Source organism: Pristiophorus japonicus, chromosome 3, assembly GCF_044704955.1.
Source record: "Pristiophorus japonicus isolate sPriJap1 chromosome 3, sPriJap1.hap1, whole genome shotgun sequence".
In the NCBI taxonomy this organism is placed as follows: Eukaryota; Metazoa; Chordata; class Chondrichthyes; family Pristiophoridae; genus Pristiophorus; species Pristiophorus japonicus.
In genome coordinates, this window is record NC_091979.1 from 312755607 (window position 1) to 312783517 (window position 27911).

A 27911-nucleotide genomic window follows, 5' to 3' on the forward strand; every position below is an offset into this window, starting at 1 on the left:
TTTTTGGTCATTTAATATCTCCTTCTTTGGCTCGGCGTCAATTTTTGTCTGATGACGTTCCTGTGACGCACCTTGGGACGTTTTACTATATTAAAGGCGCTGTATAAATGCATTGTGGTTTAAATTATACCGCAGACAATCTGTAATTATCAGCCTCATTATTGCTGGCAGCTGCAGGAATAAAGGGCTAGAAATTCCACTGCGCCCCGTTTGGGGTGATAACTTTGGAAATCTCGGAAAGTATCACCAGGCAATATCATTTTCTGCCGCCAGGAAATTCAGCTCTAGCTCTCCGAGGGAAGTGGAGCACTAACTCAAGCGCCAACCACTTCTCTTCGGGCGCTAAAGTGTGAGAGTGGGGTAGTAGCGGCGGAGCGCTGGTTAATATGGAGTGCAATGATACTGGCATCAGAGGCTTCAGGGAATGATGGTGCACAACATACTTCTGCTCAGTTCTGTGTTGTCAGGCGACCTGCGCGACTGCCATTACAGCCCCAAAAACTCAGAGTGGAGGGCTTGGACATCTTGCAGCAATAAAGCAACAAAAATGTTCAGCAGGCACCAGACTGGTGCAAAGAATAAAGTTTGGCCTACCTGAAAACCAATCCCTTTAATTAGCACTCCCCAAGCGGCCAGCTGAGGTGACAACACCTCCTTTTCCTGCCATTGTTGACGCCCGGTGATACAGTAGTGGGCAGGAGGCAATTTCACATCTGGGACGGTAACAGGGTGCTGCACACTTTATGATGTCATGATTTGCGAGGCACGAGAGGCCCAGGCGCTAAGTGTAAGCCGGCAGTGAAATTCGCGGGTGTCGCTAAATTCGCCACGCCTGGTCACTAACCCCTTTAGCGCACTGTTTCAGCGCCCCAGGCGCTAATGAGAGGCACAAAGCAGCCGAGTCCGCCCCAAAGACAATATCTGAAATTTGTTACTGATCCCGCTACAATTCTGCTAAGTGCGTGCGTGCGTGTGTGTGTCGAAGACCTAGGGCTGGATTTTTGGCTCGTTTGTGCTCCGGAGGGACGGTAAATGATGTTACTATCGTAATGCCAGGCATCCAGCTTTTACCGCCCGGCCAACAAATTCGGCTCATGGTTTGTGGTGGCGTAACAACTTACCATCCCATCCTCTAGTTTCACAGAGATCATGACATCAATTATCGTGCAATGCTCCGCTAACGCCCTGGATGCAAAATTCGGCCCCAACGCCTCATTTAACACCCGCTCCAGGAAAAACCAGGCGTTCCCAGGGTGCAGCAGGCGGTATTGGCAGTATATGGAGGGATGAGGTTCCTACATCCCAGGTCACATTGACTGCAACGGTTGCACACATCACGCACAGTGAAGCTCCAACTTGCATACGGCAATTTTATCTGCCATCACGAGGTGAGTGAGGAAACTTAATGGGGGCATTACTAGTTTGCCAGTGTAACATGCTCCATGCTATTGCTAAGCAGCATCAAGCTAGAAGAAGGGCTCTTGGCCATGTCGGCCCACGGGTGAGGAGAGGCCAAAGGCATCTGGGGAGGAGGGCTTATCCCCCACAGGTTTATAGGCACCAATGCTCATACCTCCAACTCTCTGAGTAGCAGTGTGTAAAAAGGCTCCACTTCCGGAAGGAAATGCTGACAGAGATATGCCATCTCCTACAGAGAGACCGTGCCTGGATCACTCAGGAAGAGCCTTTAATATGCCCCTCAACAGGTATACAAATTCATTGTGGTGTGCTGCATTTTGCACAACTTGGCCATCATGAGGCCAGGCATTGCCAGTGGCGATAGCAGGGCCACCTCAGGAGCAGGAGGAGGAGGAGGATGATGAAGAGGAGCCTGGCAAGGCCCCCATTGGATAGCTACACCACCCACAGGGGAGGCAGCGTGGACATGCTGCCGGACCAAGGGTCTCATGTCGCCAGCTCATAATGGACCAGCTCCTAAATAGAGGAAACTGAGGGATGGAGCTAATAAAGGCACATCTCCGGTGAACATTGGAATGATGCACTCGACACCAATGACAAATGATGAATCTTAAATATTACTGCCACAAAGTAACAAAAATTTCCCCCACCAAAGTAAGGCGTACAATGTACAAAGTTCTGTTGCAGGGCACTAAACAACAATAAAGTTACTTAAATCAACAAAACTTTTATAACGCCGCGATTTTTGGCTTGGACACAAAAACGTCCTTGTGTAATGCCTGATTGTGCGCCCCCGATCATGGAACCTTATTTTTGCGCAAATTTTGCAGATGAGGACGCAAACTTTTTCCAGGCGATATCAGGGCCGCCCCATCACCATTACCACTCCGAAATCTCAAAAAAAAATCCAGCCCCAAGTGTGTTGTTTTTGATGTGTACCATAGTCATTGTTCGACTACATACTGTTCAGTATATTGAGAACAGTATGTCGTCGAACAATGACAGAAAACTTATCGAAGCATTATATCACTGACTGACTCAAGATATCACACATTTGTGTATTCGAGCGAGCCTCTGCCATAATAAGTATGGTATCTGTAAATGCAGCTGTGTGAGTGCCAGCAGGCAGGCACAGATCATCCCTCAGGCAGTCTGAGCTGCTTGCCATCACTCGGCCATCACAGACAAGTGGAGCTTTCCGCCCACCTGCCATTCCTGGCTGCCCCAAGATCAGGCAGGAAAATTTGGAGCTTTTATTTCATCTTCTCAACGGGGAAATAAGGTAGTGGGAACCAAAGAGAGTGGGAAATAAAAAATGAAACGAGATAAAAATGCAATTGTTACTTGCACAGCACTTCGGAATGGGTGCATTGTTTGCCAGTGACTAAGAACATTGATTTTTTGCAGTGTCTCAAGGTACCAGTTGGTATCCCCAACTTCGCGTGTGCAATTGCATAGTGAAGAATACAACGGTTCTGACACAATTGATGAATATTTAATCCAAAACTATCGCAAGTGAACCCTAAACCAAACACTGCGGCAGCTGAGTGATTTATCAGTGTGATCTTACGCCTTCAATTCAGTGAACCATCTCTCTGCGAGCAATCCAATAACTTAAAGGTCACAGGTTCTCAGTATATTGAGAACAGTTTGTAGTCACTGTCAAAACTGCCTCATTCTTTCAACGTCGGGTTCTTCAGCTGAAAATATGCAGAACATTTCAGTGATACTGCAGTGAAGGGCAGGCGCTACAATATATCTTGTGTTTGGGTCATATCTGACCTAGAAAGACTTATTGAGATTGCAACTGATTGAAATAGAGAGAATAAATAATTCATCAGTATCGCCAATTTCACCAAGAGCTTCAATTAATAACTACATTTTAAAAAATTGTCAGAACTGTAGTTGCAATGAGATTTTGAATATGATTTTATGTGGCAGCTCATGCTGAAATCAGACTATTTATTCCTATAAATCATATTGATTACAGTCTACTCTTAATTCACTTAATATAAATTATCTGTTAATTTGAATTTCATCTGCATTGCTTAATTCAGATTACTAGATAGTTCAATTTATTTGCAAAATATAACTTCAAGTTAATCGTACTGGATTGCATAAGAAGATGATCCAGCCACTAGAGTGTAGCATCCTCACTTGCTTGTGAGATTAAAACTGTAATTAGATCCACATACTGTATATGATGCAGCACATCATCACCCAGGCTGTCCTTCAATTTAGATCTGTTGATATGAAGCCAAAATCTGATAAGTAAGTGGCCTGTACAATTTTGGGCTCCTAATCAATCATTTGCTACAATGCAGTGTAGCTGGATACATCAATAAATGCTGGTGTCCAGGCCAATATTTATTCCTCAACCAGCATCACTAAAACAGAATATCTGATTCTTTATTTAATTGCTGTTTATGGGATCTTGCTGTGCACAAATTGGCTGCCACATTTCCCTTCGCTGCAACAGTGACTTTCAAAAATGACTTCATTGGCTGTAAAGCATTTTGGAACCTGAGATCATGATAGGAGCTATCTAAATGCAAGTTTTTGTCTTTATACCTTCAGCAGAGGCCCTGGGAGTGTAAGTGCAGCAGCCTCCTCCTATGTTACACAGAACTGCGAGACAACTAAAGGCGATTAAAAACTCGATTGTTTCTTAACTTTAGTTATGATTAAATGGTTCACGTGAAGAACTCAACAAGAATAAATAAATGCAAACAGGCCCACTTTTTTTCCCTATCGAGAGTGAAGAGTTTAAGTTGTTAGGTTTATTGGGTAAAAAGCAGCACATTCCGAAGTCAAACAGCTAGCTAAAAACAGCTACATTCCTTGGTGGCAAATGATTAATTAGGATCTGTAAATTGGGCATGTCGTTATTTATCAGACAGGCTGCTTGGAATTCAAACTATTTGAATTAAGATTTATTTTATTTTGGAAAGTCTGCATTTTGGCAGAATTCCGATTCAGATTCCAGGATTCAATGCTTAAAAATGATTAAACAAAAAAACCCAGCTGAAAGAAACAATTATTACTGCAGAATCAGCTGATAATAGGTGCAACCATGGGAGCTCCAATCGACACGATGGGCTGGATTTTAGGTTTTGAGGAGAGACTGGATCAACTGGGCCTTTATACACTGTATACACTGGAGTTTAGAAGGATGAGAGGGGATCTCAGAGAAACGTATAAAATTCTGACGGGACTGGACAGGTTAGATGCGGGAAGAATGTTCCCGATATTGGGGAAGTCCAGAACCAAGGGACACAGTCTTAGGATAACAGTAGGTCATTTAGGATTGAGATGAGGAGAAACTTCTTCACTCAGAGAGTTGTTAACCTGTGGAATTCCCTGCTGCAGAGAGTTGTTGATGCCAGTTCACTGGATATATTCAAGAGGGAGTTTGATATGGCCCTTACGGTTAAAGGGATCAAGGGGTATGGAGAGAAAGCAGGAAAGGGGTACTGAGGTGAATGATCAGCCATGATCTTATTGAATGGTGGTGCAGGCTCAAAGGGCCGAATAGCCTACTCCTGCACCTATTTTCTATGTTTCTATGTTTTTCTGTTCTTGGGGTGCAGGGCGGGAAAGTTAGCGGCCGGGAATAGTTTGCGCTTTAGTATGGAAGTTTCGGCATCTGGGCCCTGCATCAGGGGACACAGCACTAAGGGAGGCATTGTACACTGCTTGTGGCGCGAGATTTGGAAACTTGCAAACTAAAGTGCCAGGCCGTGTGCGCACCGAGAGAGGCCTGGGGAGGGGTGGAAAAACACCTTTAAAAAACCCACAAAAACATTCCCAAAACATTGCCCACGCCACCACAACACAAATCACTAAAAAAAAAAATTAAAAGAACAAGCCCTCGCACTTACTTTTGTCGTACTTTACCTTCTTCTGTGCCGTCGGCTATGCTGGACCGCACTGATTTCTCAGGCCGTCACTGCGGACGCATTTCCAGGCGAATGGATTGGGCAAGAGTCAAAACGCTACCTGGTGTCGCAACCAGAAGCGTTGCACATGCAGTGCAACTCTTCCCGGCAGTGGTGCTCAGCACCGTCACAAAACCCGACTGGAGGATCATGACGGGGTACTGCAGAGCTCACCGCCAGCTTTCACCCCGGGACAAAACCTGGAGCGCAAAGGGCCAGAAAATCCAGCCCGATATGCATCAGCAGGATATCAACAAGCTAAATAATGAACTAGTAAGACAGAGATTGATAGATTTTTGTTGGGTTAAGGGTATCGAGGGATATGGAGCATAGGCGGGTGAATGGAGCTGAGGTGCAGATCAGCCATGATCTCATTGATTCAATGGCAGAGCCATCCCGAGGGGCTGAATGGCTTATATGCCTGCTCCTAATGTTACTAATATTTCAAATGAAGCTCTACAGACCAGGAAGGGTACAGGTTCAAATCCTAGTCAGTTCTGAGTTATCAGGGTATCTGCAGGAAACTAAAGTTGGCCTATGTGTCTCCAGGGGAGATTAGCCAGATTATCTATTCCTGGTCACTAGCCGGTGGTCCTGGCTGGAATATGTGGGCGAGGGTGTCAGATGATGTTTAGCCATAAATGTGTCCCTCCTGCCACCGCCCCAGCCCCCCCCCCACCCCGCCCCCATCCACGCATGGCAAGGCTCACACACTGCAGGGCTACCAATGCCCATTGAATCATATTTTGCCTGAGTCACTACCTTCAACAGAGGACCATACAAGTGCACTCTACATTATTGAAAAGATTTGGAACTTGTGAATAATTCATCAGAAATCTCATAACAACAATTTTTCGACTTTAAGAGTTGGAATATTTAAAAAAAATTATGACAAGCAGAAGCAACAAGAAATTGGCTGCAAGAACATGCAAAATAAATGTACTGTATTACATGCATATGGCTTTTACATACTCTTCTCCCATCTCCCAAAAGCATATTGTAAAACCAACCAGCAATTCGACACAGTTAAAGAATACACAAAGCAATCTCCCCTTCTCCCCAGAGCATTTCCTATGAAAAATATGATTATAAATGGCTTCTCATTCAGATGTGCTTGATGTCGGTGTCACTATATCAGCACTCCACCCATAAATAGATACAATCGCAAGGGGAATGCTGTCATGAAGCGAAAACATCTAAAATTCTGAATTATTACTGCTACGAGCAGTGCTTACAATAAGCAGCTGGGAGTTTATGCACATTAAATGCAAAAAAGACATCGACTATTCCTTGTTTTATTTGGATCACTTCCAGTCAACTCTGAGTCATGTGGTTGGATAAACTTTCTGTCAGTTCGCTAAACAAAAGGCACCAGGAAGTCTGTATTACGTTGGCCTTTCTGGACATTCAATTCCTGGAGGGAAACATTTATAAGCAGGTGCTGCATATTTTGCATTTAGTCTTTGAAGGTTAATTCAGAAAAGAAAGAGCAAAATAAATCAATGTGTGCCTGCCCAGTGGCAGAGAAATACACCAATCTTAAAATAACAGGAATGGGTCATATTTGTGAAGTAACATTTTTATTGATATCATTAAAATAGAAAAGAAAAATGGCATCAAAACAGAAATAGAAAATGGGGGTGAATGTAGTACTGTAGTACAGTGTCTCCCTTGTTACCCAAAGTAGGATTAGCAAATCCCTACTCGAATCATTTGTGACTGCATGACAGGAGCAGGAAAAGCTTATCCAATTTTAATGACATTGTTATTCCACAGATTCTGGATATGGTTATAGCCTGGTACACAGGGGTTATATATCAATCTTCCTCCATCTATTTAATAGAATTTACAGAGTGATGATAGATTTCAGCACTCGATGTCGGGTTAGTGTTGTTGTCTTCTTCTTAGGTGGTCCCCACGTATCGAGGATGATTTGCTTCGACACCAAAAAGGGATGAATTCAAGGTGTTTCAATGAAGGATCTGATATTCCAGGTCCCGAACTACATGTTGAAGGGTGGAAGATGCCTGTGTGTGGATTTTTTTAACGTGTGGTGGCCGTTGCACACCAGCCACCACACGGGCTTGACAGAACTAGGTCTTGGTCCAGTGGCAAGGATGTTGCTGTATGACGCCACTGGATACCAAGGACTGAGCTTTATTCTCTCAGGTTGTGTTCACACAGTCACTAAACCACCTATTCAGCACTGATGAATTTAGCACAACTTTGACACATGGAAATAAATGAATTTGCTACTACTGCCATTTCCTCCTTGGGGGTCGTCATCGTATCGTATCTTTACCCTCTTCCCTGCCATATATGCCTTGGAACTAGCATGGTATTTGATAAGGTCAGTAACTTTACAGGAGTTGGCAGCAATGCAAATGGTTTTCCGTTTGTGGCTCATCAGCATAGTCGTACATAATTGACTTACTGTCACTGTAACCCCATTCCTGCATTGTTACCTTTGAACGCATCGCCAGAGAAAAAATAATCATTTTTATAATGCTCTCTGGGGAGCATACGTTTACTGTATTCTCACATCTTCCATAGAAGCACAAAGATCATGTTCCAGCCCCTTATGTAGCGCATGCTCCAGCTCCCATTGACACTAGTTATTTACAGAAGTCGTCAGCTCTTCATTGTATTCTGTACTGTAGATGCACTTCAGCTTGTTCCAATGAAAATTTGCACTGTGTTTACATCTTTGCTTAAACTTTCATAAATAATCAGCAACCAAAAATATTTTTTCATAGATGTACTGCCAATAGAATAAAGAAATTGCTTTGGCAACAGCCTAAATCGTATTTTCAGAGCAACAGAGATCAGTTAACAGTTTCTTGTTGATGATGATGATTTAATATAATCCAACGTGTTAATTATTTTATTATTGGTATAATGGTTAATGGAATAAAGTAACAATGGGCAAGTGTTCCCCTTTGTGACACTGCCAGAAAGTTGAGATGGAACCACTAGCTATTTAATGCAGCCAGCTGATTAGAGAAAGAGTATATTGTGATTTCCAATGCAAATTAGGTACGCTGCTTCAAAATCTTCCTTCATCATCTTTACGTCCTTCCAAGGCCTTGCTCTACCCTAGAGCTCTGCGTTTTTCTACAGCCCTCTGTCCCAGTTTGTACCTTCCACTCGCTGACTCTGCTCAACTGTAAGTCCCTGCCTCCTTCCAGCCCTCAACTCCCGCATCCTTGCACTCTGACATTCTCTTCCGACTCCTTATTCCCTCAGTACGTCCCTTCCAACCTTCAAAAGTCTCCTTTAAAGCTACCTCATTAACCATACCGGCAATCAACCGCTCCCCTAAACTCTTGATCTACTATCTGCTCAAGTCCTCCGTTCCTCCTCCCCTCTGTAAAGCACCTTGGGATGTATCATTTGATGAAAGGTGACATCAATGTAAGTTGCTCTGTAGCATAATGGGGGCTACAGCAAAAATGAATGCATCTTTATCCAGTTGAAAACTGTAAAGTTATCAATTGTTTTCCAAGGAATACATGGAGTAAATGGAACTGTTAAGGGAGAGATTAAAATGATACCTCGATTAGGTTTCCAGATTTATACTTCTTACAATTTGACAGCATTGCTCGTAGACAATCTACATGAATACGGATTTATTTGCTCGATATCTTACGTCCAATTCTATTGTAAGAGAGGAGATTCTGATCAATTCTGAGGGGCTCATTTCTGTACAACACAACACAATGCTGAACGAGGAGCAATGCCTCATTCATCTGCATGTTGATCAGAACCACAATACTAGAATCACAGTCTAAGGATAAGGGGTAAGCCATTCAGGACCGAGATGAGGAGAAACTTCTTCACCCAGAGAGTGGTGAACCTGTGGAATTCTCTACCACAGGAAGTAGTTGAGGCCAATTCACTAAATATATTCAAAAGGGAGTTAGATGAAGTCCTTACTACTCGGGGGATCAAGGGGTATGGCGAGAAAGCAGGAATGGGGTACTGAAGTTGCATGTTCAGCCATGAACTCATTGAATGGCCTACTCCTGCACCTATTTTCTATGTTTCTATGTCTATGTTTCTAATCCTCACAGAGCTGAGGAAATATCTGGATATGTGAAGGTGTTAACTTAGTTACGAGATAATAGATGATTTAAGAACCATATAGCACTGAAGAATTTACATAGCCAGACATGTGAAATTTATCCTGGTCTTTGGAAAATGCTGGCGAGAATCTTAAACGTTTCAAGTGAGGAGCCCAGATGGTCGAAAAGGTTTGGGATGCTGGAACTGAGCTAGAACCAGCTGCATGAATTGTGCCAGTTGTGGAAACTGTAACTGATACGTCCTTACTATACAGTATAAATGCACACGAGGCCCATGCTTGAGAGAAGGTCAGTCTGTGACCTGTCCTTTATTCCTTAGCACTCAAGTGATGAAGTTGGGTGGAGCTTCCCCTTTTATACCTGAAGGTCCAGGTTAGGAGTGTCTCTCACCTAGTGGTCAATGTTCTCACGATGCACAACTTAGGTCAGTTTATACATGGGTTACAATGCTGGTTGAATACATGACATCACCTCCCCCCCCCAAAGTCTTATTGGGATCACAGGTTGAGTCTCTCTGGTGGTTTACGCTCCCTTGTAGAGCGCCTGAGTTGGGGCTCCGGTTGTTGGGCGCTGGCCTGAGTGTCTGCTGTTTGCGGTGCCTCAGGCCTGTCCGGACTGCCCACAGTGACTGGGCTCTCCTCCCTTTGGTTCCGGTGTTTGGTCATCTGTGGTGGAGTGAACTCTACATTGTGTTCTTCCTCTGTTTCTTCTATGGGGTTGCTGAACCTCCTTTTTGTTTGATCCACATGTTTGCGGCAGATTTGTCCATTGGTAAGTTTAACTACCAGAATCCTATTTCCCTCTTTGGCAACCACAGTGCCAGCGAGCCATTTGGGCCCTGCAGCGTAGTTGAGGACAAAAACAGGATCATTTACATCAATACAACACGCCCTCGCATTCCTGTCATGGTAGTCATATTGTGACTGGCGCCTGCTCTCGACAATTTCTTTCATGGTGGGGTGTATAAGGGATAACCGGGTTTTGAGCGTCCTTTTCATTAGTAGCTCTGCAGGTGGAACCCCTGTGAGCGAGTGTGGTCGGGATCTATAGGCCAACAGGAGGCGTGATAAGCGGGTTTGTAGGGAACCCCCTTGGATTCTGAGCATCCCCTGTTTGATTATCTGTACTGCTCGTTCTGCCTGGCCGTTTGAGGCCGGCTTGAACGGTGCCGTTCTAACATGGTTAATTCCATTGCCTGCCATGAAGTCCTGGAATTCAGTGCTTGTGAAGCACGGGCCATTGTCGCTGACCAAGATGTCCGGTAGACCGTGGGCGGCGAATATTGCCCGTAGACTTTCTACCGTGGCAGAGGATGTGCTTGAATTTAAAATGTCACACTCGATCCATTTGGAGTAGGCGTCTACTACAACCAAAAACATTTTCCCCATGAAAGGGCCTGCGTAGTCCACATGGATGCATGACCAAGGCTTGGCGGGCCATGGCCAGGGGCTAAGGGGGGCTTCCCTGCGTGCATTGCCCAGCTGGGCACACGTGTTGCACCTGCGAACACAAAGTTCCAGATCTGCGTCTATCCCTGGCCACCAAACGTGTGACCTGGCAATTGCCTTCATCGTGACAATGCCCGGGTGCCCATTGTGGAGTTCTCTGATGAACATCTCTCTGCCCATCTGGGGCATGACTACGCGGTTTCCCCACAGTAGGCAATCGGCCTGAATCGAGAGTTCATCCTTGCGCCTATGAAATGGTTTAAATTTCTCAGGGCATGCCCTGTACGTGGCTGCCCAGTCCCCATTCAGGACACATTTCTTGACTAGAGACAATAGCGGGTCTCTATTTGTCCAGACTTTAATCTGACGGGCTGTCACAGGTGAGCCTTCACTTCCGAAAGCTTCAACAGCCATGACCATCTCAGCAGCATGCTTGGTAGCCCGCTCAGTGGTGGCTAGTGGGAGCCTGCTGAGTGCATCGGCGCAGTTTTCGGTGCCTGGTCTGTGCCGAATTGTGTAGTCATAGGCGGCTAACGTGAGTGCCCACCTCTGTATGCGGCCGATGCGTTTGCATTTATGGCCTTGTTGTCGGCCAAAAGGGACGTTAGGGGTTTGTGATCTGTCTCCAGCTCAAATTTCCTGCCAAACAGGTACTGGTGCATTTTCTTTACCGCATATACACATGTGAGCGCCTCCTTTTCTACCATCCCGTAGCCCCTTTCTGCCTGGGACAGATTTCTAGAGGCATAAGCTACCGGCTGTAACTGACCCTTGGCATTGACATGCTGCAACACACACCCGACACCATAGGACGATGCATCGCACGTTAATACAAGTTTCTTACATGGGTCACATGGTTAACAGATTGTTAGAACATAACAAATTGCGTGCTCTATTAAAAGCCCTTTCCTGGCTTTCCCTCCAGACCCATTCACGACCTTTGCGTAGGAGCACGTGTCGCAGCTCTAGCAGCGTGCTCAATTTGGGAAGAAAGTTATCAAAATAGTTCAGGACCCCCAGGAACGAACGCAGCTCCATCGTGTTACAGGGTCTGGGTGCTCTCTGGATCGCTTCCGTCTTGGACGCAGTAGGGCTGATCCCGTCTGCTGCTACCGTCATCCCCAGGAATTCTACCTCTGGAGCTAGGAAGACGCATTTCGCCTTTTTCAGTCGCAGACCTACCCAGTCCAGTCTGCGTAGCACCTCCTCCAGGTTGTGAAGGTGTTCTTCAGTATCGTAACCCGTAATGAGGATGTCGTCCTGAAAAACCACCGTCCCTGGAATTGACTTGAGGAGGCTTTCCATATTTCGTTGGAAGATCGCGGCGGCCGAGCGAATCCCGAACGGACATCTGTTGAACTCAAACAACCCCTTGTGTGTCGTGATGGTGGTCAGCTTCTTCGACTCACTCGCCAGCTCCTGGGTCATGTAAGCTGAGGTCAGGTCCAATTTTGAAAAAAGTTTGCCACCGGATGACGTCGCAAAGAGGTCCTCCACTCTGGTAGCGGGTACTGGTCTTGGAGTGACACCCGATTGATGGTGGCCTTGTAATCGCCACATATCCTGACCGACCCATCCGCCTTGAGCACCGGCACAATCGGGCTTGCCCAATCACTGAATTCGACTGCCTTCCCTCAGCAGACGGTCCAATTCGCCTTCTATCTTTCCCCGCATCACGTACGGCACCGCTCTGGCCTTGTGGTGTACTGGCCTGGCGTCCGGGTTTATGTGAATCACTACCTTGGCCCCCATGAAAGTGCCAATGCCGGGTTGAAATAATTAGTCAAATTTGTCCAGGATCTGTGAGCATGATACTCGCTCCACAGAGGAAATTGAATTGACATCGCTCCATTTCCAGTTCATGACAGCAAGCCAACTCCTCCCCAGTAGTGCGGGACCGTCCCCTGGGACAATCCAGAGTGGCAGTCTGTTCTCCGAATCTTTGTGGGTCACGACTACCGTGGTGCTGCCTAGCAGCGGAATGATCTGCTTTGTGTAAGTCCGTAGCTGTGCGTTAATCGGCGATAATTTTGGCCTCCCGGCCTTGGATGCCCACAACCTTTCAAACTGTTTGATACTTATCAGGGACTGGCTGGCACCCGTGTCTAACTCCATTGATACTGGGATGCCATTGTGGAGCACTTTCATCATTAGCGGTGGCGTCCTGGTGTATGAACTGTATACGTGCTCCACATGAACTCGCTGAACTTCAGCTTCCAGCCAAATTAATTCTAACAACTAGAACAAAGCACTTTTAGTTGAAAAGGTAATGAAAGCAATCACAGAGTTAAGGTGAATGGTCTGACCATTAAATATTCCTGATACTGCTAACCTAAGTACTCATTACATTATTCCCCCTTTATGCACAGTGAGCTAGATTTTTGTTTTACAAATGGAAAACCTGGAGAAATGTTTGGTTTTCATCATAACTTCGATTCATTAACATTATTGCTTGATCACACAATTTTCAAACAGGGGCTTTGACAAAGCAATTTTATTAATGATAATGAAAAAATAGCAGCTGACAGGGACCTGCAATAATAATCCATTGCCTCTTCTCAGAATGCTGACCAACCATTTTACTGGTGTGAAGTTCATTAATGCAGCTGGAATGTATACAAAAGTTGTGGACAATGGCTCAATGCAAACTGAGACAAGTCCACTTCATGGAGCGACCCAAGCTTCTACTGGGAACCTCCGTAACAGAGCATCACACTGAGATTTTTAATGGGGTGAAATCGGCTGAAAATATGTTAAGGGGGCAACAAGTATGTGAATGTGTCACTGAAAGAGAGAGCTTTATCTTAACAATCTTGCGATCTCAGCAGTAGATCAGGAAGAAGTTGCACAATTTAAACAGCACCAAGATAAGTTGTGAATATGATTGTAAAGTAGCAGCACAGGACATAGAAACATAGAAAATAGGTGCAAGAGTAGGCCATTCGGCCCTTCGAGCCCGCACCACCATTCAATATGATCATGGCTGATCATGCAACTTCAGTACCTCATTCCTGCTTTCCCTCCATACCCCTTGATCCCTTTAGGCGTAAGGGCCACATCTAACTCCCTTTTGAATATATCTAACAAACTGGCTTCAACAACTTTCTGTGGTAGAGAATTCCACAGGTTCACAATTCTCTGAGTGAAGAAGTTTCTCCTCATCTCGGTCCTATGTTGGAAATGAGTATAGTGATATAAGAAAAACAAACACAGTGCTGAGATGGGAAAGAGAATCTCCCAAACCCAAGACCTCTACCACAAGGGCAACAGGTTCATGAGAACACCATCACCTGCAAGTCCCCCTCCATCACACACCATCCTAACTTGGAAATATATCGCCGTTCCTTCATCGTCACTGAATCAAAATTCTGGAATTCCCTCCCTAACAGCACTGTGGGAGTATCTTCACACATGGACTGCAGTGGTTCAAGAAGGCAGCTCACCACCACCTTCTCAAGGACAATTAGGGATGAGCAATAAATGCTGGCCTTGCCAGTGAAACCCACATCCCTTGAACAAATTTTTTAAAAGTATCGCAGGAAGGAATTTCCACAGGCTGAATCATTCAGTCCAAAACCCTGCTTCAAAACTGGGACATGACAAGAGGGCAGAATGCAATAGGTTGTGGACCACATGGCCAGACAAAACTCTCAAAATCTCAGCATACCAAGAAGCAATTAAAAAGTATTTCAGGAAGTCTAAGAGGTGTGGGGACATAGAAGTTGGAGGGGTATTCAGAACTACTCTACGTGCCATATTAATCATAAAGTCTATGATTGGTCCATCTTGTTACTTCTACTTAGGCAGTTCCTCGTAGTCGAGGATGACGTGCTTCCACACTAAAGATGAGTTCTCAGGTGACTGAAGACTCTAATACGGGACTTACAGTCGCTGTCACAGGTGGGGCAGATGGTGGTTGGAGGAATGAGAGGTTGGGGTGCCTGGATTGCCGGGCTCTCCTTCCACTGTCGATACTTAGCTTCAGCTTGCTCTCGGCGATGAGACTCGAGGTGTTCATTGCCTTCCCGGATGCTTTTCCTCCACTTTGGGCGGTCTTGGGCCAGGGATTTCCCAGACGCCAACCTGCGTACCCAATGCACGTCACTGCACCCGGGGCTCGCTTGCTGTGATGGAGCTCCGAGTAGAGCACTTGTTTTGGGAGTCTTGTGTCAGGCATGTGGATGATGTGGCCTGTCCAGTGAAGCTGATTGAGGGTGGTCAATGCTTCGATGCTGGGGATGTTGGCCTGAACGAGAACATTGACGTTGGATTTGCAGGATCTTGCGGAGGCAGCATTGATGGTACTTCTCCAGTGCTTTGAGGTGCCTGCTCTACATAGTCCATGTCTCTGTGCTGTATAGGAGGGCGGGTATCACTACTACCCTGTAGACCATGAGCTTGGTGCCGGGTTTGAGGTCCTGGTCTTCAAACATTCTCTTCCTCAGGTGACTGAAGGCTGCACTGGCGCACTGAAGGTGGTGTTGGACCTCGTCGTCAATGTCTGCCCTTGTTGACAGTAGGCTCCTGAGGTATGGAAAAAGATCCATATTGTCCAAGGCCTCATCATGTATTTTGATAACCGGGGGGGCAGTGCTGTGTGGTGGGGGCTGGTTGGTAGAGGACCTTTGTCTTACGGATATTTAATGTAAGGCCCATGCTCTTGCACACCTCGGTGAAGGTGTTGATAATGGCTTGGAGTTTGGCCTCCGAGTGTGCGCAGTTGCAGGCATCGTCTGCCTACTGTAATTCGATGACGGAGGATGGGACAACCTTGGATCTGGCCTGGAGGCGACGGAGGTTGAACAGATTCCCGTTTGTCCTGTAAGTTAGTTCCACTCCAGCGGGGAGCTTGCCGAGGGTGAGATGGAGCATTGCAGCAAGGAAGATCGAGAAGAGCGTTGGTGCGATGACACAGCCTCGCTTGGCCCCGGTCCGAACATGGAATGGGTCTGTGGTGGATCCATTGGTCAGGATCACGGCTTGTATGTCATTGTGGAGCAGGCGGAGAATGGTGATGAACTTTTGAGGGAAGCCGAATATGTTCATACACACTATGCATAAATCCATAATAATACATGTCATTATAATGGAGCAGTAAGAATTTCCTCTCAATTTAGCACTACAATTTCTTGCTGATTAACACTGCACGAACGATTTTAACCCTTGCCAGTTTCCACATTCCCATCTCTCACCATTTTTACTTGCCTGAATTCAGGCACGCAAAGGCCACCTACCCCAGAGGAACATGGGCCTAATTTAAATAACATCATTGGCAGGAGGCTCTGGTTGGTTTTTTCTTCCCTAATCTTTCAATGTTTCCTAGTGGAGCTGGGAGGAGCAAGAGTATTCACCCAGGCTCCACAGGGATAGCTTGGGCCTCCCATGCCCGACGTTTTCCCCCGTGCACTAAACATAAACATGGACTTGCCGGCCCCTCCAATTTATTACTTACCTTGCCAGAGATCATTTCAGTCAGTCCACGGGCGTCGCTTGAACCCTGCCAATGCTAACTCCCGTTCATCGGCGGTAACATCTTTCCCGCTGGATTCTGGTGGAAGTTTAGTGTCGGGGCATTCAAATGAGGCTCAGGAGTTAAAAATCTCCCAGGCCTCACGCTCCACGGGGCCAGATTGAAGCACCGCCTGCTTCAGCACTCGTGCCCCAATTCCTGTCCCGAGTTCAAATCGGCCCTTTCTGCTCTTTCAACCTGAACCCTCTCTAACTGGGTATAAGAGCGAGCACTCAGTGACTGAGCTCTCCGATGCCCCAGTAAATATGGGAAGGGTTTGTAATGACTCGAACACGTTTCTCAAGTCTTTTCAGTTTTAAGCCACCTGGATTTTAGATAAAGACTGATCTGGGAGATTAAAATAAGAACCAACATCATCAACCCTGGAACATTATCTTCCTGTGTTTGGTTTTATGTTCACGATATCTGGAGTCAGAAGATACACTCTGGAAACTCCCCTCCACTGGCCATCGAACCTGCCATCTGCTTACCAGGTGTGGTTGCCATCGTTCTGGCTGACGGCTTGCGTCAAGCAGCCTCCATGCCCACGGACCCACTGCTGCCCTATCAAGAAAGATGCAGAGGACGAGCTGCTGGATGATCAGAATGACAAAGGGAGTTGCCATGATATGTCAAGTGTGGTCAGTGATATGTCCAAGATCTCTACAAGGGTATAGTCGAGGATGGAGGATCCACCAAGGGCCTTCAACTACAGGGTGGTCAACTGGCTGACTCCAACCAAGAAAGCACCTTCTACGTCGAGAGAGTGTATCCTACGGCAGGTACTATTGCTACTACTGGGAATGTCCAGCAACCTTTTTGTTAGGGTGTGGGGAGGAAAGTCCTACGTCATGTTCATTACCAGCCACGGAGAATCTCAACACTCGCAATCCAAAGTTGATTGTATTACCCCTGATAGTAATCAGTCCTTTTGCCTTTCATCGCTAATTTACTAATCGATATTGCCATGTTGCGGAGGCTCAGTTGTTGAGCCTGTTTAAGACAGAGATCGATCAATTTTTGGATATTACTGGAATCAAGGGATGTGGGGATAGTGTAGGAAAGTGGAATTGAGGTAGAAGTTCAGTCATGATCTCACTGAATGGCGGAGCAGGCTCAAGGGGCCGAATGGCCTACACCTGCTTCTATTTCTTATGTTGTTATGTCTCTTCAAGCTTGTTGATGTCCTGTATGGAATATTGAGGTTGTCTTCCGGTAGTACAAATCGTTTTGCTGCCATTCACCAGCGCTCGCCTGGTTCAGTCTAATTGTCAGTGGCGATCAAAGCAGCATTAATCGAGCAACCCTTAAGTCCATCATTACCTGGAAAATCTGCACCATAATAATGTCATATGCCGTAGATGTGCCGTTACTATGTGCAAGTTTTCAGGAAATTCCGGGCCAATGTGACCATCAGTTACTTACACTAGTTTATACTGTCTCAGTCGCAATTATCTTGCCTAACAATATATAGGTCTGAAGGACAACCATGTAATATTGGGTCTGATTTATGTTCCGTAGCCTAATATGGGTATTATGCACACTTGTCTCACATTGATGTCAATCGATGGCAATCCAAGGAGATTATAGGTGTCAGCTTTGGTTTAATGATTAGTTTCAGTAAACAGTTGCAGTCAATTGTTTCAGTAAAAAATTGCATTCAAGTAGTTTGTTCTCTACTTGAAAGGAACCTAAATCAGCAGCAAGATCTGCAGCAAGCAGGCTATTTCATTTGGCAATTTCACAACGCCTGGCGATATATAAAATATGCTGCAGTCCTCACTTTACTCTGTGTGATTTCACCTTATGCAATGTGTACTGTCGTTGCAAAAATAAGACAACTTTAGAAAAGCGACAATGGGCATCCAGTTACAAAGCATCAAAACCCTCTCACCTTATGAGAAAACCACAATGGATGTCATTGGGTAGAAGACAATGCAGGCATAGAAGATTGTGTGGATCCTAACAATCAAAGCTTTACATCGATGATTGCCATGTGAATCATGAGTCTGCTCCTCATGCAAATGTAACAATTATTGCAACAATAAAATGCTTTCAAATGCCTTGTTGCCAATCATGTTTTTCTTTTCTTCTTGCAGGAAGAAAGTCCACAGGTGAGTTTTCCACATCGCTCAAGTCAAGACACCAGCCCAGTGATCAACATCTTGGATGATCGTTGTGAGCTTCAGGGGTAGTATTTAGGCACAGGGGAGAAGGGCCAGAGAAGAGACTGATAGTCAGGTTGTGGCTGAGAGGAGGTCAAGCATGGCCAGAGGAAAAGCTTCAATGCCAAGAGTTGACTATTCCATGGGCCACAATGGAGCCAATTGCACCATGAATAGCTTCCTCAGGGCAGAGTTCAGGCACATAGGGTGAGAATACAGAAACCGCATCTCTCAGAAAAGTACTCCCTGATCTTGGCTAGGTGTTGAGCTCCATATTCTATGATCACTGCTGGTTTCAGGTCATTTGGAAGGAGATCTACCAGGTAGGCATGTAATACAGTCAGCATATGAGTACATAATGTACCTGTCGGGTAAGCATCTAATACCTGCCCAGTTATGCCCAAGCAACATTGGACACCAGGTAGTCCTGTGCGTCCCTGATGTTCAACCTTTCTAAGGGCCTCGGGGAGAAATTTAAGATTTGAAAGGTTGGTTTCATCAACACAATCGACTGCAGAGCTGCACCAATTGCATTACCGAAACCGACAGAACCAAGAAGGTGGGTTTTACAATTCTGATGTCTTCATTGACCTAACTAATGCAGCAGCAAGCGTACCGCCTCCTCCTGTGCCCGTTGGTGTTATAAATGGTGCAAGCACCTGCCAGCATCATGTGAACATCACTGACCACGCAGATACAGACTGGAGTCAGGGTGCCTCCAGAGGGTCAATGGGCGTTCCCCCGACATCCGCAGGGTTCTGCAGGGTTCAGTACTAGGTCCATTGATTTTTGTGATATATATCAATTATTCAGACTTGAATGTAGGGGGGGTGATTAAGAAGTTTGCAGATGATACAAAAATTGGCCGTGTGGTTGATAATGAAGAAGAAAGCTGTAGACTGCAGGAAGATATCAAAGAACTGGTCAGGTGGGCAGAACAGTGGCAAATGGAATTCAATCCAGAGAGGTGTGAGGTAATGCATTTTGGGAGGGCTAACAAGGCAAGGAAATACACAATAAATGGTAGGACACTGTGAAGTGTAGAGGAACAAAGGGACCTTGGAGTGCAGGTCCACAGATCTCTGAAGGTAGCAGGCCAGGTTGCTAAGCTGGTTAAGAAGGCATATGGAATACTTGCCTTTATTAGCCGAGGCATAAAATACAAGAGCAGGGAGGTTATGCTTGAACCGTATAAAACACTAGCTAGGCCACAGCAGGAGTACTGCGTGCAGTTCTAGTCACCACATTATAGCAGAGATGTGATTGCACTAGAGAGGGTACAGAGGAGATTTACGAGGATGTTGCCTGGACTGGAGAATTTTTGCTATGAGAAAAGATTGGATTGGCTGGGTTTGTTTTCTTTGGAACAGAGGTGGTTGAGGGGAGACCTTATTGAGGTGTTTAAAAATATGAGGGGCCTGGATAGAGTGGATAGGAAGGACCTATTTCCCTTAGCAGAGGGGTCAACAACCAGGGGGCATAGAGTTAAAGTAGTTGGTAGGTGGTTTAGAGGGGATTTGAGGGGAAATTTCTTCACCCAGAGGGTGGTGGGGGTCTGGAACTCACTGCCTGAAAGGGTGGTAGAGGCAGAAACCCTCACCACATTTCAAAAGTACTTGGATGTGCACTTGAAGTGCCGTAACCTACAAGGCTACAGACCAAGAGCTGGAAAGTGGGATTAGGCTGGACAGCTCTTTGTCGGCCGGCACGGAATTGATGGACCGAAATGGCCTCCTTCCGTGCTGTAAATTTCCACGATGACATCCCTGATTCACCCCGAAGATGCCTCCGCTAAAATTCTGGTCCCATGTCTTTGGTAAAGTACCATCTGCTCCTAGACTGGTTTGTACTGAGGTCACAGTGGCTCAGATGGAGGTGGTACCATTGGTGCCTCAGGTACTACCTAGATCTGAAGATGCACTTTCTATGGTCTACAAACCTTCCCTGCTCCTCCTCCTCTAACATGTCCCACAATAGACTCAATAGGGCCAAAATTCAGCCTCCCAAAAGGGCCACTTACTGCCAGAAAGCAGCGGCCAGGCGGCGGAGTCGAGCGATCGGTGACTTCCAGTCCAATGGCCGCCACGATCGAAATTCACCTCTGGAATTTTTCTGGTGGTCCTCACTTTTGCCACGCTGCTACCGACTGCCCCGAGTGCATCATCAAAGTGCGCACCATCACTCTCCCGTACCTCCATGGCACCCCCTGTGAAACTTAGCTGGAAAAACCATACATCCGCCACGCGCTGCTGTTAAGCGGCAACCCAGGGTATAAAGAGTTAATCCGCTTATATAAATAGTATTTTAGTTAGTTTCAAAGATCTTTATTCAACAATAAGGAGTCTGGCCACTTGGGATGGCTGCATCCTGGCTATAGACTCAAGCCAACCTAGCTAAGAAATAATGAGCACAGAATAGGAGAGCGGATGCCCGAACTCAAGATAACAAGGCCAGCAATCACCTCACCTTGTGTGAATGGACTCAGCTGCTAAACACGTGACTAGGCTCCGATGGGCTCCCCTGGTCTCAAGGACGCCCATTGCTTATGCTATACCAATTAATGTTTTGCACATAGCCCCTCTGCTTTTGCACACAAGACTATTATGCTCATGGCACCTCTCGAGAGATGACCATGTTTGGGAGGGGGGTGGCTGCCTATGTAGACCGTATAAATATTATGCCTAAACTCTATGTACTTTGAGATGGTGATGGCAGACAGCCATACCTCTCCCTGCTAGCTTATAATAAAGGATTGAACAAACTTGATGATTGACTCTCCCCCCTCCCCCCTCGCTCTCCCCCCTCGTTGAATGGTATAGTTGGCAGGATTCGCTGAGGTCCGCAAAAAAGTTGAGTCCAGGTAAAACGACAAAAAGAGGGTAAGTACTTTTAAATACTACCCATAGTTAGGCTTGTCGTTTTGTCAGGGCCCTATTGTGGAGAACCTAAGAATCCGAACAAAAAAAAGTCATGTCAGTTGGTTCAAGTCTGGGTGCCGCGCGATGTAGTCGTGGGAAGGGAGGGTCAAGAAGTGAGTTCTGACCTATGAATAGAAACGTACGTAAGATTCTAAGCATCAGCATAGCTGACGAGAACAGGCGCTCACAAGGGGAGTCTGTAGTAGAATACCTGCTAAAAAAGCATAAGAAAATACGAATGAAGATGGGAGGGCAGGGATGACAGCCCTCTTGGACAACAAGAATGGTGGGAGGACCAAACGAAGGATAAGGAAACTCAGGGTGTCGTAGTGCTATGCTGTAGTTTCATGAGTATGTGCAGGCAGGATGAGGACCAAATAGGAAGTTTGATTAAAAAAAAGTGATGTGCTGGCTGAAAAGGTGCAAACCCTAACAGAAGGAAAGGGAAAGAGGGCATCCCAGCTTGACGAAAGGACCAGTCAGTTTGCAAAACCAGCTAAACCAAAAATAATGCAAGTATCAGAAAGCTCCCCGTACCAGAAGGTGGTAGAAGTAATCAGCCCCGCTCCCCGAAATAGCTCAGAACTAAATTAAATAAACTGGGGGGAACCTGATAGGTTCATTAGTAGATTACCTGCTAAAGCAGTATGGTAACGCTCAATAGAATATTGAAAAAGGGGAGTAGCACTCGGGACTGAGTGCTGACGGCCAACGGGATTGGTGGTGGAATAAAGAAAGTAAATACAAGGAGGATAAAGCGATTGTAATGCTATGCCATGTGCATTTACAAGGTAAAGAAAAGCAAATAGATCTGACAACAAAGAAGGATCGAAACGAGTTAAAAATACAGAAATTGGAAAAAGATAAAGGAGAAATGCAAATGAATATAAAGCAAAGTTAGGTGATGAGACACTGGTAGAGACACTAGTAGTGGAGTGTCTAATAAGTTTGATTGCATATGCAACAATGTACTGCGTGGAGAGAGATAGTGCTGTCATCCTCAACCAGGATGATAGAATGTATGAACAACAGAATCTTGATGAAGCTAGGTGCCAGGCACCCTAACAAAAGATAATAACCACCTCACTGGACAATTAGATGATTCACCTTAATGGGTGACCCTTACTTAAATCTGGTGAAAATTGCAAGCGCCTGGTTGAGATAGCATCCCAAGTGAATGAGGAAAAAAACTAAACTTAAAGAAGCCGGTTAGAAATTGGTTATCAACAACCCTCCTCTGCACGAAGTGTGGAGACTTGAGAAACAGGATAAGCATCAAGTGCAGGAGAGAGAGAGTAGGAGATAGAGTGGAAAAATCTCAGAACTCAGCAAAGGAAGAAAAAAATAGGGAACCAGAAAATAAGTTGCCGGGAAAAAAAACGAATAAAAAAAGAGAAAATAAAACCAACACAGAAGCTTCAGCTTTTATGCCAAGAAAGAGAAAGGTGAGCTTTATTGAGTGATATGATAGGAACCTTAAAATATGTTGTTTAAAAGTTTTCAGTTTGTATGAAAGTGTGTGTGTTTGTGTGGAAGTTTTCCTGACTGTGAATGTTTGGGAGTTAAAGATTGTTTTTATTTGTCTGAAAGCCTGCCTTTTAAAAGAAAAACATGTTTATTTTAGCTCCACCCACCTTTTCGGACAAAGAGCTGCATGTTTTTTTAACCCCTTTGTCATGGATGTGGGACATTTTACGAAAGTGTGGATGAATTGAGTGTTAAAATGTACATTGTGTACCTAGAATTGAATTACATTCTATGGAGCTAGGAAATGCACAAAAGACGGTTTGTTTTACAAAAGGTAAACTTCAGCCTTGAAGTTACAGTTGAGATGGTGTCTGCTTAAAAAATAATGAATTTGAACACTTTAATTGGATTACAGGAAATAATTGCTATTGTCTTGTATAGTTTAAATTAAAGATGTGTGGTCTCGTTTTAAATCAATTAGAATCGTAACAAAGCGCTGTCTTTTCAATTTGGTTATTGCAAACCTGAGACGCCCAATTACTTGTTAAAAAAATCGTAATCATTGATTACTTTGGGTTGAAAGATAATAAATTTAGCCTATGAATGAGATAAAGAAGAAGGGAGAGTGTAATGCCTTTAAAAAAGTCTGTGTGGATTTCTCGAGGCTACAGGTTGGGGAAAGCTCCGCCCTCATTTTCCTTTTTGTAGAAGATGTTTGCTAAATACAGAAAACGAATGTTTCTCTGGTTATATTCAGTATTTTTAGTCAATTGCAAAGGGATTTGAAGAAAGAAGAATATAGAAAGTGATGTAACTTCAGGTGCTATTTTGTATGTTTTATCTTATTTAAAATTACGTGAAAGCTTCTAGTTTAGTAAAAGAGATTTAAATAAAAAGATTGGCAGTATTTGAATTGGAATTTTGAGATATTTTAGGCGAATCTCCTTGATAAACATTTTGGTTGTATTGGAAAATCTTGCGTTTGGAAAACTTTTTAAAAGAAATAACACTAAGCAGTTTAGGGGAAAAAAACTAAAAAGTTTGGAAACAATCTAAAAATGCCATTTTCTTTGATGAGAGACAGAAATGCCGTTTGAGGGAAACAAGATAAGATATGGAAGTAGCCTTGGAAATGAACTGCGAGAACTTGAATTGCGAGCACTTGTATGTTAAGATAGTTTGTAAACTATCACTTGTTTTTGAAATTAAAATTGAATTTGATGTGTAAACTCCAGAGAGAATGTTTTGAAGATAAAAGCAAACAAAAATACCATATTCGATACCACCCCCAAAATTCTGGGATGGTAGAGCGCATGAATTGTACATTTAAAAATTCAATTGCTTACTTCATTCAACAGACCGGAAAAGACTTGATGGATGCATTATTTCCAGTATGCATGCGACTTAGGGAAACTCCCAATAATTCCATGGGCCTCTCCCCATATGAATTAATGATTGGCAGGATCATGCGTTTCCCTGTAGACATTATTACCGGAAGCCTGGATACCGGCCCCTTACATGATAGAGTTCTCTTGTACGTTATTAACCTGTGGAACCAGCTGCGTTCCCTTAACCTGTGCACAACAGTAAGCCACAGATTCCCGTTAATGCAAACCTGCTTTTGCACCTAAATGGCACAGACCGTATATTGTCCTCATGACCAGTGATACTTACATATGCCTGGATATGAGGAAAAGGGGAGGGTCCAGATGGAAACATTGGAGTCAAGTTAAAGTTTTCTCTGATTAGACCCGTATGATTATTTACAGGGGAACATGTCGAGCGTCCAGATATTCCTCTCAGGGCTGATGTGCAGTATGGTTACAGCGCGTGAGGTCCCGTTAGCAGGGTGTATGCTGTCACCCCGAGCAAGACCTCACTGCTCCGAATTATGGGAAACACCCTTGGATAATGATGGGATGGGCATATCAAAGACGCTGTTGTAATGACTTTAAACCAGGGGACAGACCCCGGCGCATTGAATTATTAGAATAAAATAAGCATCTAAGATGCTTCAATACAAGACTGCGACGAAGAGAAGGCCTCTTTTGGGTCAAACATAGAAAATAGGTGCAGGAGTAGGCCATTCGGCCCTTCGAGCCTGCACCACCATTCAATAAGATCATGGCTGATCATTCATCTCAGTACCCCTATCCTGCTCTCTCTCCATACCCCTTGATCCCTTTAGCTGTAAGGGTCATATCTAACTCCCTCTTGAATATATCCAATGAACTGGCCTCAACAACTCTCTGCGGCAGGGAATTCCACAGGTTAACAACTCTCTGAGTGAAGAAGTTTCTCCTCATCTCAGTCCTAAATGGCCTACCCCTTATCCTCAGACTGTGACCCCTGGTTCTGGACTTCCCCAACATCAGGAACATTCTTCCTGCATCTAACCTGTGCAATCCCGTCAGAATTTTATATGTTTCTATGAGATCCCCTCTCATCCTTCGAAACTCCAGTGAATACAGGCCCAGTCGATCCAGTCTCTCCTCATATGTCAGTCCAGCCATCCCGGGAATCAGTCTGATGAATCTTCGCTGCACTCCTCATAGGAAGAACATCCTTCCTCGGATTAGGAGACCAAAACTGAACACAATATTCCAGGTGAGGCCTCACCAAGGCCCTGTACAACTGCAGTAAGACCTCCCTGCTATGAAGGCCAACAAACCATTTGCCTTCTTCACCGCCTGCTGTACCTGTATGCCAACTTTCAATGACTGATGTACCATGACACCTAGGTCTCATTGCACCTCCTCTTTTCCTAACCTGCCGCCATTCAGATAATATTCTGCCTTCGTGTTTTTGCCCCCAAAGTGGATAACCTCACGTATATCCACATTATACTGCATCTGCCATGCATTTGCCCACTCACCTAACCTGTCCAAGTCACCCTGCAGTCTCTTAGCGTCCTCCTCACAGCTCACACCGCCACCCAGTTTAGTGTCATCTGCAAACTTGGAGATATTACACTCAATTCCTTCATCTAAATCATTAATGTATATTGTAAATAGCAAGGTAACAAAGGGCTGGAACAAGAAAGCTAGGGCCGCCTGGGGAAATAGATGAAGTAAAAGGAGTATAGCAAATGGGGAAAGAAAATACCAAGGGGACTTTGGGGTATACGGAAATGTTACCTGAATAACCTTCAGCAAACCAACGAGCAATGAATCAAAGAGTGGGACAATTTAACACAGGCTTACTGCATACACAAGGGCTCACTGGGCAGAGTACAAAGAATTGTGGCAAAAAAAGGAGAGCAAATCTGTATAGGGTGCCCAAGATTGTGCCCCGGTGTAGAGGTTCTTAAAAAAGGATTTACTCAAAGGAATATAGAAACTCAGAGGGAATGTGTAACGATGGAAGAAAGGTAGGTCGTGGTGGATAATATGCACAGGAAAGGTGCTGAATAGCGAGAGGGACAGAGGAAGTTGTGAATATGAGAGGCGACTGTTGATCCTTAGTGAACAAAAGGAGGGGTCTGTGAAGATCCCTGCCAACACCGCATAAGTAGGGACCTGCCAGGAGCTGTGACACAAGTGAGTAGCATGACATGGACTTACCCACAGGGGGCAGGAGAGGAGTGGACAGATTGAAAGACGATATACGATAATGTGGGATTACCAGAAAATCGAAGAAGGGTTGCCATGTGTGAAAGAGAGTGAATGGCCTCACCAGCTGGAGGTAATGGAGGGCGAGAATATCATACAATTGCGCCTAGACCCAGGCGAGGAGGTGTGCATCAAGTGTCCAGCGAGTAAAATAATAGCAAAATGCAGTGGCAGGTTCACGCAGCGACAGTGGGAGATACAAATAATCCCTACACGTTAGCCCCTGATGTTTTTCCCCAGCAACTGGGGTGCCCCGAGGGAAGGGATTGCCGAAAAGAAGAGGAGAGGTTATTGTTTTTTGAAATCCCTATAGAACATGGGGAAAGCAGTGCTGCATTAAGAAAGGACCGGATGAGGCTATGTTTTTATGCATGTTACCGAAAGGACCAATGTGTCACTTTGAACCAGTTATGTTAATTGTCACATATAAGAAGCAACCCACAATCCAATTCACCACAACTCCTGCAGACCAGGCCCTCAAAACTGCCGCCAAGCTCATGGTCTACAGGGCTGTAGTAATACCCGCCCTCCTGTATGGCTCAGAAACATGGACCATGTACAGTAGACACCTCAAGTCGCTGGAGAAATACCACCAACAATGTCTCCGCAAGATCCTACAAATCCCCTGGGAGGACAGACGCACCAAGATTAGCGTCCTCGACCAGACCAACATCCGTAGCATTGAAGCACTGACCACACTTGATCAGCTCCGCTGGGCAGGCCACATAGTCTGCATGCCAGAAACGAGACTCCCAAAGCAAGCGCACTACTCAGAACTCCTTCACGGCAAACGAGCCAAAGGTGGGCAGAGGAAACGTTACAAGGACACCCTCAAAGCCTCCCTGATAAAGTGCAACATCCCTACTGACACCTGGGAGTCCCTGGCCAAAGACCACCCTAAGTGGAGGAAGTGCATCCAGGAGAACGCTGAGCACTTCGAGTCTCGTCGCTGAGAGCATGCAGAAATCAAGCGCAGGCAGCGGAAAGAGCGTTCGGCAAACCAGTCCCATCCACCCCTTCCCTCAACCACTATCTGTCCCACCTGTGACAGGGACTGTGGTTCTCGTATTGGACTGTGCAGCCACCTAAGAACTCATGTTAAGAGTGGAATCAAGTCTTCCTCGATTCCGAGGGACTGCATATGACGATGAGTAGTATCTCAGGAATGCCCTGAGCAGACCCTGGGTCCGGAGAATGGGTTGGTCCTGGCTACAATGGGAAACGTTTTATATGACAATGTACACCATGAGTTGGTACCAGTGGTACTAGACTTGACGGATATAGAGCTTCCCCAGTGGTGTGCCAATAATTCCAGGGAGTTATACCAACGCCTAACCAGACAAGTATTAGA

The 27911-nt window shown here is 45.3% G+C and overlaps 1 protein-coding gene across 1 annotated transcript in view; it reads right to left on the reverse strand.

The window, feature by feature from the left end:
- Positions 1 to 27911, reverse strand: part of LOC139260355 (cGMP-dependent protein kinase 1) — a 1295119-nt gene that overhangs the window by 702980 nt on the left and 564228 nt on the right. The gene's annotated exons all lie outside the window — the stretch shown is intronic.